Source organism: Monodon monoceros, unplaced genomic scaffold, assembly GCF_005190385.1.
Source record: "Monodon monoceros isolate NGI ecotype Baffin Bay Population unplaced genomic scaffold, NGI_Narwhal_1 Super_Scaffold_13, whole genome shotgun sequence".
Taxonomy (NCBI): domain Eukaryota; kingdom Metazoa; phylum Chordata; class Mammalia; order Artiodactyla; family Monodontidae; genus Monodon; species Monodon monoceros.
In genome coordinates, this window is record NW_021703769.1 from 23,920,750 (window position 1) to 23,935,380 (window position 14,631).

Here is a 14,631-nt window from a genome sequence, read left to right on the forward strand (position 1 = left end):
GTTTAAAATAGTCTTGGTTAGTCTTTGTTTTAAAGTCTATTTTGTTTGATACAAGTATTGCTACCCCAGCTTTCTTTTTGTTTCCATTTGCAAGGAATACCTTATTTCGTCCCCTCATGTTCAGTCTGTGTGTGTCTTTAGATTGTGAGTCTCTTGTAGGTAGTATGTATACGGGTGTTGTTTTTGTATCTATTCAACCACTCGTTGTCTTTTGAGCATTTAGTCCATTTACATTTAATCATTAATAGTTTGTACTTACGCCATTTTGTTAATTGTTTTCTGGTTGTTTCTATAGTTCTTTTTAGTTCCTTCTTTATTTTGCTCTCTTCCCTTGTGATTTGATGACTATCTTTAGTGTTATGTTTGGATTCCTTTCTATTTTGTATGTGTATATTATAGATTTTTGTTTTATGGTTATCATGAGGTTCATACACAGCTATATATGTGCGTGTGCATTATTTTAAGTTTAAACACATTCTAACAACCCTGCACTTTTACTCCCTCCACAACCACGTTTAATGTTTTGGCATCATATTTTACCTCTTTTTGTTTTGTGTATCCCTTAACTACTTATTGTGGATAGAGATGATTTTACTACTATTACCTTTTAACCTTCATACTAGCTTTATAAGTGGTTGATCTATCTTTACTGTTGTTTTCCTTTATAAATGAGGGGGTTTTGTTGTTGTTGTTTTGTTTTTTTGCCACGCCACACAGCTTGTGGGATCTTATTAGTTTGCTGACCAGGGATCGAACCCGTGCATTCTGCAGTGGAGGCGTGGAGTCCTAACCACTGGATCGTCAGGGAATTCCCCATAATTTTGATATTTCTAGTTGTGGTCTTTTCTTTTCCTTTTAGAGAAGTCCTTTTAACATTTCTTGTAAAGCCAGTTTACTGGTGCTAAACTTTTAGCCTTTGCTTATCTGCAAAGCTGTTTATCTCTCCTTCAAATCTGAATGATAGCCTTGCTGGGTAGACTATTCTTGATTGTAGGGTTTTTTTTCCTTTCATCACTTTGATTATATCGTGCCACTTGCTTCTGTCCTGTATAGTTTCTGCTGAAAAGTCAGCTCATGGTCCTATGAGGGTTCCTTTGTATGTAACTAATTGATTTTTCTCTTGCTGCTTTTTTTTCTTTTTTTGGCCATGCAGTGTGGCTTGTGAAATCTCAGTTCCCCAACCAGGAATTGAACCCTGGCCACGGCAGTGAAAGAGCCAAATCCTAACCACTAGACGACCAGGGAACTCCCGACTCTTGCTGCTTTTAAGATTCTCTCTTTATCTTTAATTTTTGACGTTTTAATTATAATTTGTCTTGGTGTGGACCTCTTTGGGTTCATCTTGTTTGGGACTCTCTGTACTTCTAGATGTGGATGTCTGTGTCCTTTCCCAGGTTAGGGAAGTTTTCAACTATTATTTTTCAAATAAATTCTCTACCCCTTTCTGTCTTCTCCTTCTTGGGCCTCTAAACTGCAAATGTTAATATGCTTTAAGTTTTCCCAGAGGTCTCTCAAGCTAACCTCATTTTTCTAAATTCTTTTTTCTGTTCAGCTTGTATAATTTCCACTACTCTGACTTCCAGTTTGCTCATCCATTCCTCTGTATCATCTAATCTGCTGTTGATTACGACTGGTGTATTTTTTCAGTTATTGTGTCCTTCAGCTCTGTTTGGTTCTTTATATTTTCTGACTCTGTTAAATTTCTCACTTTGTTAATTCATTCTCCCATGTTTGTTGAGTATCTTATGATAATTACCTTGCACTCTTTGTCAGTAGATTGCATATCTCCACTTGGTTTAGTTCTTCTTCTTTGGTTTTGTCTTGTTCCTTTGTTTGGAACATATTCATCTATCTCCTTGTTTTGCCTAAACTTCCGTTTATTTCTATGTATTAGGTAGGTCAGTTACATTTCCCAATTTTGGAGACATGGCCTTATGTAGGAGATGTCCTGTGGGGCCCAGCAGCATACTACCCTCTGGTCGCTAGAGCTATATACTCTTGGGGTGCCCACTGTGTGGGCTGTGTGGGTCATTCTTTTGTGGTGGGGCCAAGTACTGTGGACATGCTGGTAGGCAGGGCTGGCTCCCAGCCTAGTTGGCTGCCAGGTCCTGCCTCATGGGGTGGCTGCCAACCCACTGGTGGTGGGGCTGGGTCCTGGTGCAACTGGCTACAGGGCCCTAGGGGTCTCTGGGCTGGTGTTGGCCCATGAGTGGGAGGGCCAGATCCCTAGGGGGCTGAGGCTGGTGTTGGCCCGCTGGTGGGTGGGGAAGCCCCTGGCACTAGTAGGCTAGAGGGAGTACTCCAAAATGGCTCTTGCCAGCACCAGTGTCCTCATGGTAAAACAAACTCCCCCATATGGCTGCTGCCAATGTCTGTGTCCCCAGGTGGTGCCCCAGTTGATGCCTACTTCTCCAGGAGGCTGTCCAAGATTAGCAAGTGGTTCTGACTCAGGCTTCTTTCAAGTTACTGCCTCTGTGCTTGGAGAGCATGTGAGATTTGGCATGCACCCTTTAAGACCAGAGTCTCTGTTTCCTATAGCTTTCCAGTTCTTCTGTACATAAGCCCTGCTGGCCTTCAAAGCCAGGTATTCTGGGGGCTCATCTTCCCGGTGCAGAATCCCTGGGCGGGGGATCCTGATGTGGTTCTTTAACCCCTCGCTCCTGGGGGAGAACCTATGCAATTGTGATTATCTTGTCCTTTGTGGGTTGCCTACCTGGGGGTATGGGTTGTTTTTTTGTTGTTGTTTTTTTAATAGCTCTTTATTTATTTATAATTGCTTTATTTATAATTTTATTTATTTATAATTGCTTCACAATACTGTGTTAGTTTCTGTTGTACAACAAAGTGAATCAGCCATATGCATACACATGTCCCCATATCCCCTCCCACTTGAGCCTCCCTCCCATCCTCCCTATCCCACCCCTCTAGGTCATCGCAAAGCACCAAACCGATCTCCCTGTGCTATGCTTCTGCTTCCCATCAGCCAACTATTTTACATTTGGTAGTGTATATATGCTGATGCTACTCTCACTTCGCCCCAGCTTCGCCCTCCCACCCCATGTCATCAAGTCCATTCTCTATGTCTACCTCTTTATTCCTGCCCTGCAACTAGGTTCATCAGTACCATTTTTTTTTTTAGATTCCATATATATGCGTTAGCATACAATATTTGTTTTTCTGACTTACTTGACTGTATGACAGACTCTAGATCCATCCACATCACTACAAACAACTCAATTTCGTTTCTTTTTATGGCTGAGTAATACTCCATTGTATATATGTGCTACATCTTCTTTATCCATTCATCTGTCAGTGGACATTTAGGTTGCTTCCATGTCCTGTCTATTGTAAATAGTGCTGCAGTGAACATTGGGGTGCATGTCTCTTTTTGAATTATGGTTTTCTCAGGGTATATACCCAGTAGTGGGATTGCTGGGTCATATGGTAGTTCTATTTTTAGTTTTTTAAGGAACCTCCATACTGTTCTCCACAGTGGCTGTATCAATTTACATTCCCACCAACAGTGCAGGAGGGTTCCCTTTTCACCACATCCTTTCCAGCATTTATTGTTTATAGCTTTTTTGATAATGGCCATTCTGTATGGCATGAGGTGATACCTCATTGTAGTTTTTTTTTTTTTTTTCACAGTTTCAGTCCCTTTAATTAGGTGCTCTGAAGAGAGGGCAGAATGGCAGACATGGGGTCGAGAAGGTAGTGCTTCTTAAGCCCCTTTCAGTAACCGGTCAGTCCTCATCCTCTGGCAGCTGGATCTTGCTGGGGTCGAAGCAGTTGGAGTCCATGATGGGGAGGCCATTGGCCTCTCGGTATTTTACAAGCCTCTCAGCTTCCCGGCGGGCCCACTCCTGCATCCTGTAGTCAGGCAGATAAGCCACAAAGGTGCTGCCAAGGACCAAGATGATGGAGAAGCCAAAGAAGAAGACAACCCGCATGTTCCAGAGGTCCACAGCAGGGTCCCTGTCATAACCGTGGGAGTCTGGGTTCTTCTCGTAGAGGTTTTCGTCCTCGGGATCTGGGTCCTCCTGCCAGTGTAAAGTCGGTTCCGGCAGCCGCTTTCCCGCCACAGCGGACGGGGCGATCACAGCCCTGGAGGAGCTGGATTCCCAGCGAACACGGGCAGCCGGGAGCCCTTGCCTCGCCACCACAGCCAAAAGGTGGCGGCTGCACAAACCTAACATCCCGGCTACCATGACAGATCGTTCTGCAGTTTGTCGGGGGCGGGGACGGAAATGTGACTGAGCAGCTGCAGCTGGTCCGAGCGCGAGAATTGTCGCTCCGCCCCTGCCGCAATAGGTCCCGAGTCGAGATTTTGTTTTCAAAATGGCGAGGCGTCCTCTTTCCCTCCCTCTGTCATGGCCTCACGGAAGACATCTTCTTATCCTCTCGATCAGGCTATGGCCTCATTGTAGTTTTGATTTGCATTTCTTTAATAATTGGTGATGTTGAGCATCTTTTCTTGTGCCTCTTGGCCATCTGTATGTCTTCCTCGGTGAAATGTCTGTTTAGGTCTTTCGCCCATGTTTTAACTGGATTGTTTGTTTTTTTGATATTGAGCTCCATGAGCTGTTTGTATATTTTGGAGATTAATCCTTTGTTGCTTCATTTGCAAATATTTTCTCCCATTCGGAGGGTTGTCTTTTTGGCTTGTTTATGGTTTCCTTTGCTGTTCAAAAACTTATAAGTTTAATTAGGTCCATTTGTTTATTTTTGTTTTTATTTCCGTTATTCTAGGAGGTAGGTCAAAAAAGATCTTGCTGTGGTTTATGTCAGAGTGTTTTTCCTATGTTTTCCTCTAAAAGTTTTGCAGTGTCTGGTCTTACATTTAAGTCTTTAATCCATTTGGAGTTTATTTTTGTGTATGGTGTTAGGGAGTGTTCTAATTTCATTCTTTCACATGTAGCTGTCCAGTTTTCCCAGCACCACTTATTGAAGAGGCTGTCTTTTCTCCATTGTATATTCTTGCCTTCTTTGTCATAAATTAGGTTCCCATATGTGTGTGGGTTTATCTGTGGGCATTCTATCATGTACTGTTGATCTATATTTCTGTTTTTGTGACAGTACCATACTGTCTTGATTACTGTAGCTTTGTGGTGTAGTTTGAAGTTGGGAAGCCTGATTCCTTCAACTCCGTTTTTCTTTCTCAAGACTGCTTTGGCTATTCGGAGTCTTTTGTGTTTCCATACGAATTGTAATATTTTTTGTTCTAATCCTGTGAAGAATGCCATTGGTAGTTTCATAGGGATTGCATTGAATCTGTAGATTGCTTTGGGTAGTATAGTCATTTTCACAATATTGATTCTTCTGATCCAAGAATATGGTATATTTCTCCATCTGTTTATGTCATCTTTGATTTCTTTCATCAGTGTTTTATAGTTTTCTGAGTATAAATTTTTCTCCCCCTTAGACAGGTTTATTTCTAGGCATTTTATTATTTTTGTTGCAGTGGTAAATGGGAGTGTTTCCTTAATTTCTCTTTCTGATTTTTTGTTGTTGGTGTATAGAAATGCCAGAGATTTCTGTGTATTAATTTTGTATCCTGCAACCTTACCAGATTCATTGATTAGTTCTAGTAGTTTTCTGGTGGCATCTTTAGGATTTTCTATGTATAGTATCATGTCATTGGCAAACAGTGACAGCTTTACTTCTTCTTTTCCAATTTGTATTCCTTTTATTTCTTTTTCTTCTCTGACTGCCATGGCTAGGATTTCCAAAACTATGTTGAATAAGAGTGGCGAGAGTGGACATCCTTGTCTTGTTCCTGATCCTAGTGGAAATGCTTTCAGTTTTTCAACATTGAGTATGATGCTTGCTGTGGATTTGTCATATATGGCCTTTATTATGTTGAGGTAGGTTCCCTCTGTGCCCCTTTTCTGGAGAGTTTTTATCATAAATGGGTGTTGAATTTTGTCAAAAGCTTTTCCTGCATCTATTGAGATGATCATATGGTTTTTATTCCTTAATTTGTTAATGTGGTGTATCACATTGATTGTTTTGCATATATTGAATCCTTGCATCCCTGGGATAAATCCCACTTGATCATGGTGTATGATCCTTTTGATGTGCTGTTGAATTCTGTTTGCTAGTATTTTGTTCAATTTTTGCATCTGTGTTCATCAGTGATATTTGTCTATAATGTTCTTTTTTTGTGATATTTTTTTCTGGTTTTGGTATCAGGGTGATGGTGGCTTCGTAGAATGAATTTGGGAGTGTTTCTCCCTCTGCAATTTTTTGGAAGAGTTTGAGATGGATGGGTGTTAGCTCTTCTCTAAATGTTTGACAGAATTCACCTGTGAAGCCATCTGGTCCTGGACTTTTGTTTGTTGGAAGATTTTTAATTATGGTTGCAATTTAATTACTTGTGATAGGTCTGTTTATTTTATTTTATATTTATAATTTTGGTGCATTGTCACCAGAGTTTTTGGCTGTTCTGTTGTTACATTTTGATTTATTGAGATTTTCTTTATGGCTTTTTTTTTTTTTTGGGCTGTGTTGGGTCTTCCTTGCGGTGCACAGACTTTCTCTAGTTGCAGTGAGAGGGGGCTACTGTTCGCTGTGGTGTGTGGGCTTCTCATTGTTTTGGCTTCTCTTGTTGCAGAGCACAGGCTCTAGGGGCACGTGGGCTTAGTTGCTTCGTGGAATGTGGGATCCTCCCGGGTCAGGGATTGAACCCATGTCCCCTGCATTGTCAGGCAGATTCTTAACCACTGCACCACCAGGGAAGCCTCTTTATGGCCTTTCTTAAAGGTTAATTTTTATTAATGTTCCTTTGGAGACTTAAAAACTGGTTTTTTCTTGAATTAAAAAATAGTTAAGAGATGGGTATTTCTCTAATAATTATTTATTAATACCTAGTACATATATCCATCTAAAATTTTGAGATTATAAAATCAATATTTGGCAATAATGTAAAACTATAGCAGTCCAGTTAAAGGCATTGTAGACTGATATTTTCTTATTAAGAGGGAAATTTTTTCTGATGCATGCCGAAATTATGCAATTTCTATGTGCACAATAAAGAATACTTTAGAACCTGAACTGAAAATTTAATGAAAAAAAATGTATAACTATTTTAGATAAAATAGGAAAAAACTAAAATCTGTGGAATATCTTTATGGAGTTTAAATACAAAATTTGAAATTCTGTTAGAAGTAGGTTTTGTATTTAGTGTATGTACAAAATATTTTTATTTTGTCTCCAAGCATTTGCGAACAGTGTGCCATGATGTTAATTCATTTTAATTTGACAGATTTATTTATTTATTTTAGGCTTTTATATATATATACTTATATATTTTTTAATTGAAGTATAGTTGATTTACTATGTTGTGTTAGTTTCACAGCACAGTGATTCATATATATATATATATATATGTTCTGTTTCAGATTCTTTTCCCTTATAGGTTATTACAAAATATTGAGTACAGTTCCCTGTCTTTGTAGGTCTTTGTTGGTTATCTATTTTGCAATATATATAGCGGTGTGTATACGTTAATCCCAAACTCCTAATTTATCCCTCCTCTCCTTCCCCCTTTGGTAACCATAAGTTTGTTTTCTATGTCTATGAATCTCTTTCTTTGTAAATAAATTCATTTGTATCTTTTTTTTTTTTTTTTTTAGATTCCACATGTAAGCAATATCATATGATATTGGTCTTTTCTCTGTCTGGCTTACTTCAGATAATCTCTAGGTCCATCCATGTAGCTGCAGGTGGCATTATTTCATTCTTTTTTATGGCTGAGTAGTATTCCACTGTGTGGGTATATGTGTATGTATGTAAATATACACACACACAGACACACCACATCTTCTTTGTCCATTCATCTGTTGATGCACATTTAGGTTGCTTCCATGTCTTGGCTATTGTAAATAGCGCTGCAGTGAATATTGGGGTGCATGTATCATTTCAAATTACAGTTTTGTCTGGATATATGCCCAGCAGTGGGATTGCAGATAACTCTAGTTTTAAGGAACCCATACTGTTCTCCATAGTGGCTGTACCAATTTACATTCCCACCAACAGTGTAGGAGGGTTCCTTTTTCTCCACACCCTCTCCAGCATTTATTTGTAGACTTTTTGATGATGGCCATTCTGACCAGAGTGAGGTGATACTGCATGGTAGTTTTGATTTGCATTTCTCTAATAATAAGTGATGTTCAACATTTTTTCATGTGCTTTTTGGCCATCTGTATGTCTTCTTTGGAGAAATGTCTATTTAGATCTTCTGCCTTTTTTTTTTAAAGAACAAGATGTTTAATTTTAGATTGTCTACTTAACAATTCAAACTGAGAAGTTAAAACAATAAAAACAAGATACAAACTCTATAAATATAAACCTAGATGGTTTTGAAAGGAAATATACCCAAATATCAGTAGTGATCATCTGAGTTTTGGAATTACAGTTGATTTTATTCTTTAAAAATATTCTGTATTTTTAAAGATCTCTATAAAAAATTATATATTCTTTTATAACTAGAAAAAACCCAATAAATTGTATTTTTTCAAACAATTTCTCATTGAGTAAGCTTTTTAATGTTGACTTCTACCTCAGTAAGTTTTAGGAAAACATGAAAAGACCTTTGGACCTTTGTTCTTTCAGCTCTCCGCTAGGTGTTTTCACAAACTATATCTCATTTAATCCTCACAGCACCCTCATGAGATTGTTACTTCCCATTTTACAGATGAAAAATATGAGGCTCAGAGAGGTTAAGCAATATATCTAAGGCCTTTCAGATAAGCAGTGATTCAGCTGCTCACTGGCTAGCTGGTAATTACAATCCAGATCTATTGAACCTTGAAATTTATACACTGCTGAGTGTCACACTGCATACACTGCATACATTAAAATTTTGAATTTTGAAAGTGAAAATTATCAATCATGTTAATTAAAATAATCATTGCTATACTGAAGTCTATATGATTTGTGAATATTGTTTCCCAATATTCTTTTCACTTTCTTTTCACACACACGCTGTATTTTATTTTTACAAGAGATAAATAAACTGACACCAAGCATTGTAAATGGATGACCACAACAAAAGCAACAATGATTGCAATTACCAAACACAAAACACACTCATACTATGTCATAATATTGACATTCAGTCCAGTAATCCTCCACTGTAACAGCTCCTTTACTTTGCAGTGAAAATTGATTTGTATATTTTTTGTCTCTGAGTCCTTGTGGGATTTTTTTTTTATTCAAACGGAAAGTCACAAAAATTATAATCCTCTTCAGTTCACTCAGTCCCACGTAATTAATTTTTTTCATCTTGATCTTTTGTTAGCACTTTTATGAATTCATCAGTTTTCCATTAGAGTTCTGAAAATGCTTATTCATTCAGTTCAGCAGTATAGTCAGTTACCAGAAACCTGTACTTGTCAGAGTCTTTTGCATGAATTCCTTGAAGATGAAACCCTTTTTTTTTTTTTTTTTTTTTTTGCGGTACGTGGGCCTCTCACTGTTGCGGCCTCTCCCGTTGTGGAGCACAGGCTCCGGACGCACAGGCTCAGCAGCCATGGCTCACGGGCCCAGCCGCTCCACGGCATGTGGGATCTTCCCGGACCGGGGCACGAACCCGTGTCCCCTGCATCAGCAGGCGGACTCTCAACCACTGCACCACCAGGGAAGCCCTGAAACCCTTTTATAGGAACATTTTTGCAAAAGCATCACAGTATACCCAGAACTGTCTCTAAATGACAAAAGACTTAAAAATGACCACAGTTAAAGATTTGATGAAAGTTCATAATAATGCAGTTGACAAGGAAAGTTAGTTATTTCTGAGATATACATTTTAAAGTAATAACTAGAATTATGACTTATAACATTATACCAGAACATATAAGATTCTTAGAAATTTCATGTAGTGTCTGAAACATTTATATTAACATATTTCCATACAAATAACCCAAAGAAAGTTTAGTATTAGTTGTTTTTTGTTTGTTTTTTTATACTGCAGGTTCTTATTAGTCATCAATTTTATACACATAAATGTATACATGTTAATCCCAATTGCCCAATTCAGATCTTCTGCCTATTTTTTGATTGGGTTGTTTGTTTATTTGTTATTGAGTTGTATGAGTTTTTGTATTTTGGAAATTAATCCTTTGTCAGTCACATTGTTTGCAAATACTTTCTCCCATTCTGTATGTTGTCTTTTGTTTACAGTTTCCTTTGCTGTGCAAAAGGTTTTAAATTTAATTTGGTTCCATTCGTTTATTTTTATTTCCGTTACTCTAGGAGATGAATCTGAAAAGATATTGCTGCGATTTATGTCAAAGAATGTTCTAATTTGACAGATTTAGAAATCAATGTATAGGGAGGGCTCAAAGGCTTAGGGTCCCAGTTTCATGATTCTGGTATATGTCCCTTAGTTTTGCTTCTGTATTCTTTGAATTGCTTGGTGATGAGTGCTTTAAGATCTCAGGAAAAAAAAATATTCTTTGCAGATTTAATGAAAACCCTATTTTAACATTGTCTGAAGATGTCTAAGTTGACTTGATAAATTGTGATATTTGCATTCTGATGCAAGGATGGGTCACCTCTGTAATTTCTGTATAATATTGTACTTTTATTTTTCCTTTTTTTTTTTTTTTTTTTTTTAGAGTTTTTATTTGGCTGCTACCTTAAAATAGAAGCCCTAAAAATGCCAGCTTGTTTGGACTTAGAAGATGACCTGGATAAATGATAAAAATTAAGAAAGACATTTTGGTGAGTGAAACCTTATGTGAGAGTGAGTATGGCTCAGCTTAATTCCAAGCAGTGGAATGACACTACCAAAGTTACATTGCAAAAATTCTCTGAGTTTGAGTGTCTTCTGTTTCTCTGGGATTAAGACCTTGATCTCTTTTTTTTTTGTTTGTTTTCTTTTCTCTCTCAGGGAGTCCATAGACCTCCCAAGAGGCACATCATAAGACTTAAATGTGTTTTAAATACCTGGTCTTCTCCAGCACTACACCAAACCCAGTGTAGTTTACTGGGGCCTAGTGTTCTATCAGTCAATCTTGTGAGTCATGATTTAATTAGAAATTGAAAACTGATGGCCTGTGGGCCATATGCAGCTGTGGTGAGTTTCATTTGGCCCACAGAGTATTTTCCAGAAATATAAATCAATTTTAAAATTTGGAGATTTTACTAAATATATGGATTTTAGTCTATTCTTAAAATTCAGAATGTTAGTCCTGGGCCTGTATAAACACCTTCTGTCCCTCCAGAAAGGAAGTAATAAAGTGGAACAGAGTAGCAGCTGCTGAGCATAGATGGGTATGCAAGTTTCCTATTGCCCAAACCATTCATACAGTATGTGCAAATGCATTTAATGTTCAGTGTTCTTCTCTTATTTACTTTATGTGCCTGACCCCTGTAGGTATATGAATTTGTGATTTCTGAGGTGCATAAAGCATCTTGTCTTTTTGTTCAAATGGCAGATAATCTGAATAGTCTGTGACAATCTTTTAACCATTATTCACATAGGAATCTGAATATATATAAATATACATATAAAATATATATTTAAATTGGAAAAGACTGGTGTAAGTAATTAAATATATGTGATATATATAAATTTATATATTTATAAATATATATGTTCAAATATGTTTATTTTTAAAACATACTGTGATTTGGAAGATGTTCATAGATAAGCTTCTTAGCATTCCTGATGTCTGGCAGAGTTTTACCATGGAGCAGTACTATGTTTCTGGTATGCTTGCTTTTTCCCTTTTTTTTTTTTTTGGCCACACCACATGGCATGTGGGATCTTCCCCCACCAGGGATTGAACCCGTGCCCCCTGCATTGAGAGCGTGGAGTCTTAACCACTGGACCTCCAGGGAAGTCCTCTTTTTCCTTTTTTTTTTTTTTAAAAACAACTATTATGATCAATTTCAAATATTTATAATTTATAGTACAAATAAAAATATAATGAACACCTGTATACTCATCACCTATAATTAGCCATTATTAACATTTTGTTATATTTGATTAATCTGTTTTTTCCTCATTTTTTTCAAGAGTAAATTGCAGACATCATGACATTTTACCTCAGAATGCTTCCGTATGCATCTCTTGGGACTTCCCTGGCAGTCCAGTTGTTAAGACTCTGTGCTTGCAGGGGGCATGGGTTTGATCCCTGATCAGGGAACTGAGATCCCTCGCGCCATGTGATGTGGCCAAAAAAATAAATAAATGCTTCAGTATGCATGTCTTAAGAGACAATAAGAATATTGTGGGCTTCCCTGGTGGCGCAGTGGTTGAGAGTCCGCCTGCCGATGCAGGGGACACGGGTTCGTGCCCCGGTCCGGGAAGATCCCACATGCTGCGGAGCAGCTGGGCCCGTGAGCCATGGCTGCTGAGCCTGCGCGTCCGGATCCTGTGCACTGCAACGGGAGAGGCCACAACAGTGAGAGGCCAGTGTACCGCAAAAAAAAAAAAAAAAAAGAACATTGTCCAAAATAACCACAGCACCATTATTATCACACCTAACAAAATTAGTAATAATTCCCTAATTATCCTAAAAATGTGGTTTTCATCTGTTTTTTTTCAAACCAAGATCCAATAAAGTACTGTACATTGCATTTGGTATTTAAAAAAAATATTTATTTATTTGGCTGCACTGGGTCTTAGTTGCGGCAGGCAGGCTCTTCGTTGTGGCATGGGCTTCTCTCTAGTTGTGGCACGTGGGCTCCAGAGCACGTGGGCTCAGTTGTTGCAGCACACACGTGCTCTCTAGCTATGGTGTGCGTGCTCTAGAGCGCACAGTCTTAGTTGCCCTGCAGCATGTGGAATCTTAGTTCCCTGACCAGGGATCGAACCCGCATCCCCTGCATTGGAAGGTGGATTCTTTGACCACTGAACTACCAGAGAAGTCCCCATTGCACTTGATTTTTAAAGCTCTTAAGTCTCTTTTAATGTAGAAGAGTTCTACCCACGCTTTTTTTCCCCTGTGACCACTGACTTATTGAAGAGGCCAAGCCAATTGTGCTGTAGAAATCCTACACTCTAGATTTCTCTAATTATTTCCTCATGGTGTTCTTTAACTTGTTCCTCTGTCTCCTGTTAAAAACTTGTTAGATTCAGGTTAAACATTTTGGCAGGAATATTTCATAGGTAATGCTGTGCACTTAATATTGTACATAATTTCTGGTTGTTTCTCTGTTAATGATGCTGAGGTGGATCATTGCATTCAAGTGGTAGAAGTCAAGTCTTTCCGTTGTGAAGTTACAGTTTTCCCTTTGCCAAGCAGCAGATATCTGGGATGATACTTTGACATCGTGTAACTATCCAGAACTCTGTCAAATTTTCACATAGTGTTTTTTCCTTACTGATGATCCTTGCCTGAATTATTTTATTAGGGATTGCAAAACTGGGGGTTTTCTAATGACGCCATCTTTTTATATTTAAGTTGGCATTCTTCCATAAAAAAAGCTTTCCTTTATCAACTGGAGTTCTTTGGCTCCTGAAATGATTTCATTTGGAAATCTTTTTCATTCTACCTTGGACAAATAGAATAAATAATATGCTTGCTTTTAAAATTTCTCCTAAATATCATATTTGTTTTTAGATTCTTTATAAAAGATCAAAATAGCCCCAATAAGAAGTTAAATCAGTAGGTAATCTGAAAATTATGTGGGTGAGCAAGATAACTGGTGGTTAATTTTAGCAAACACAAAGAAATAGCGCATGCTCATGATAGATGACCATAAATAAGCAAATGAGTCTCTTGAGCTAGTCAGCTATACTCTTGGAGAGAATTTTCACTGAACTACATTTTCACTCAAAGATTACTCCATTATTTTGATAATAAATCCTTAGATTTTAAGTGGGCATTAATCTCAAAGAATATGTTATCTGGAAGAAGTTTCATTTTCTTTTAATTTTTATAAATTTATTTATTTTTGGCTGCATTGGGTCTTCGTTGCTGCACGCGGGCTTTCTCTAGTTGCAGTGAGCAGGGGCTACTCTTCGTTGCAGTGCATGGGCTTCTCATTGCAGTGGCTTCTCTTGTTGCGGAGAACGGGCTCTAGGGTGCGTGGGCTTCAGTAGTTGTGGCTTGCGGGCTCTAGAGCACAAACTCGGTAGTTGTGGCGCACGGGCTTAGTTGCTCCGCACGGGCTTAATTGCTCTGCACGGGCTTAGTTGCTCCACGGCATGTGGGATCTTCCCGGACCAGGGCTCGAACCCATGTCCCCTGCATTGGCAGGTGGATTCTTAACCATTGCGCCACCAGGGAAGCCCGGAAGAAGTTTCTTTAAAAAATTTTTTTTGTAGGGAAGGCCAGTAATTTTTTTCATAGACTGACTTTCTATTTCTTGTTTTTTTTTAAGCACCTGTATAATGCCCATAGTACTGTTAAACTGGTAATTCCTAAATTTGAATTAGCTGACTTCTTGTCTACCAGTTGAGGGTTTTCCAAATCTGAATACACAGCCTTCGTGGCATGACCAACAACCTCTTCAGAAGACCATCAAAGTGCAGGTTTTTTAGTTGGTTTTCTCCTTTCCAGTTAAAGATTCTTTTGGAAAACGTGTCTTAAATTTTAAATTCCCGTCTTGCAGTTGTTTCAACTTTGAAACAGCTGTTAAATAGCTACAGTTTTTCAGGCATTTTCAGCAATCAGA

The 14,631-nt window shown here is 38.3% G+C and overlaps 1 protein-coding gene and 1 pseudogene across 9 annotated transcripts in view; one reads left to right on the forward strand and one right to left on the reverse strand.

Annotated features, from left to right (window-relative positions):
- Positions 1–14,631, forward strand: part of NCOA6 (nuclear receptor coactivator 6) — a 98,131-nt gene that overhangs the window by 28,386 nt on the left and 55,114 nt on the right. For 8 of the 9 annotated variants that reach the window (XR_003793078.1, XR_003793077.1, XM_029219962.1 and 5 more), the window contains one exon: positions 10,620–10,725. The exons of the other annotated variant lie outside the window; for it this stretch is intronic. The gene's annotated coding sequence lies outside the window, so the exon portion shown is untranslated. The remainder of the gene's footprint in view (positions 1–10,619; positions 10,726–14,631) is intronic. 9 annotated transcript variants of the gene reach the window in all.
- On the reverse strand, positions 3,545–4,542 carry LOC114893955 (annotated as a pseudogene).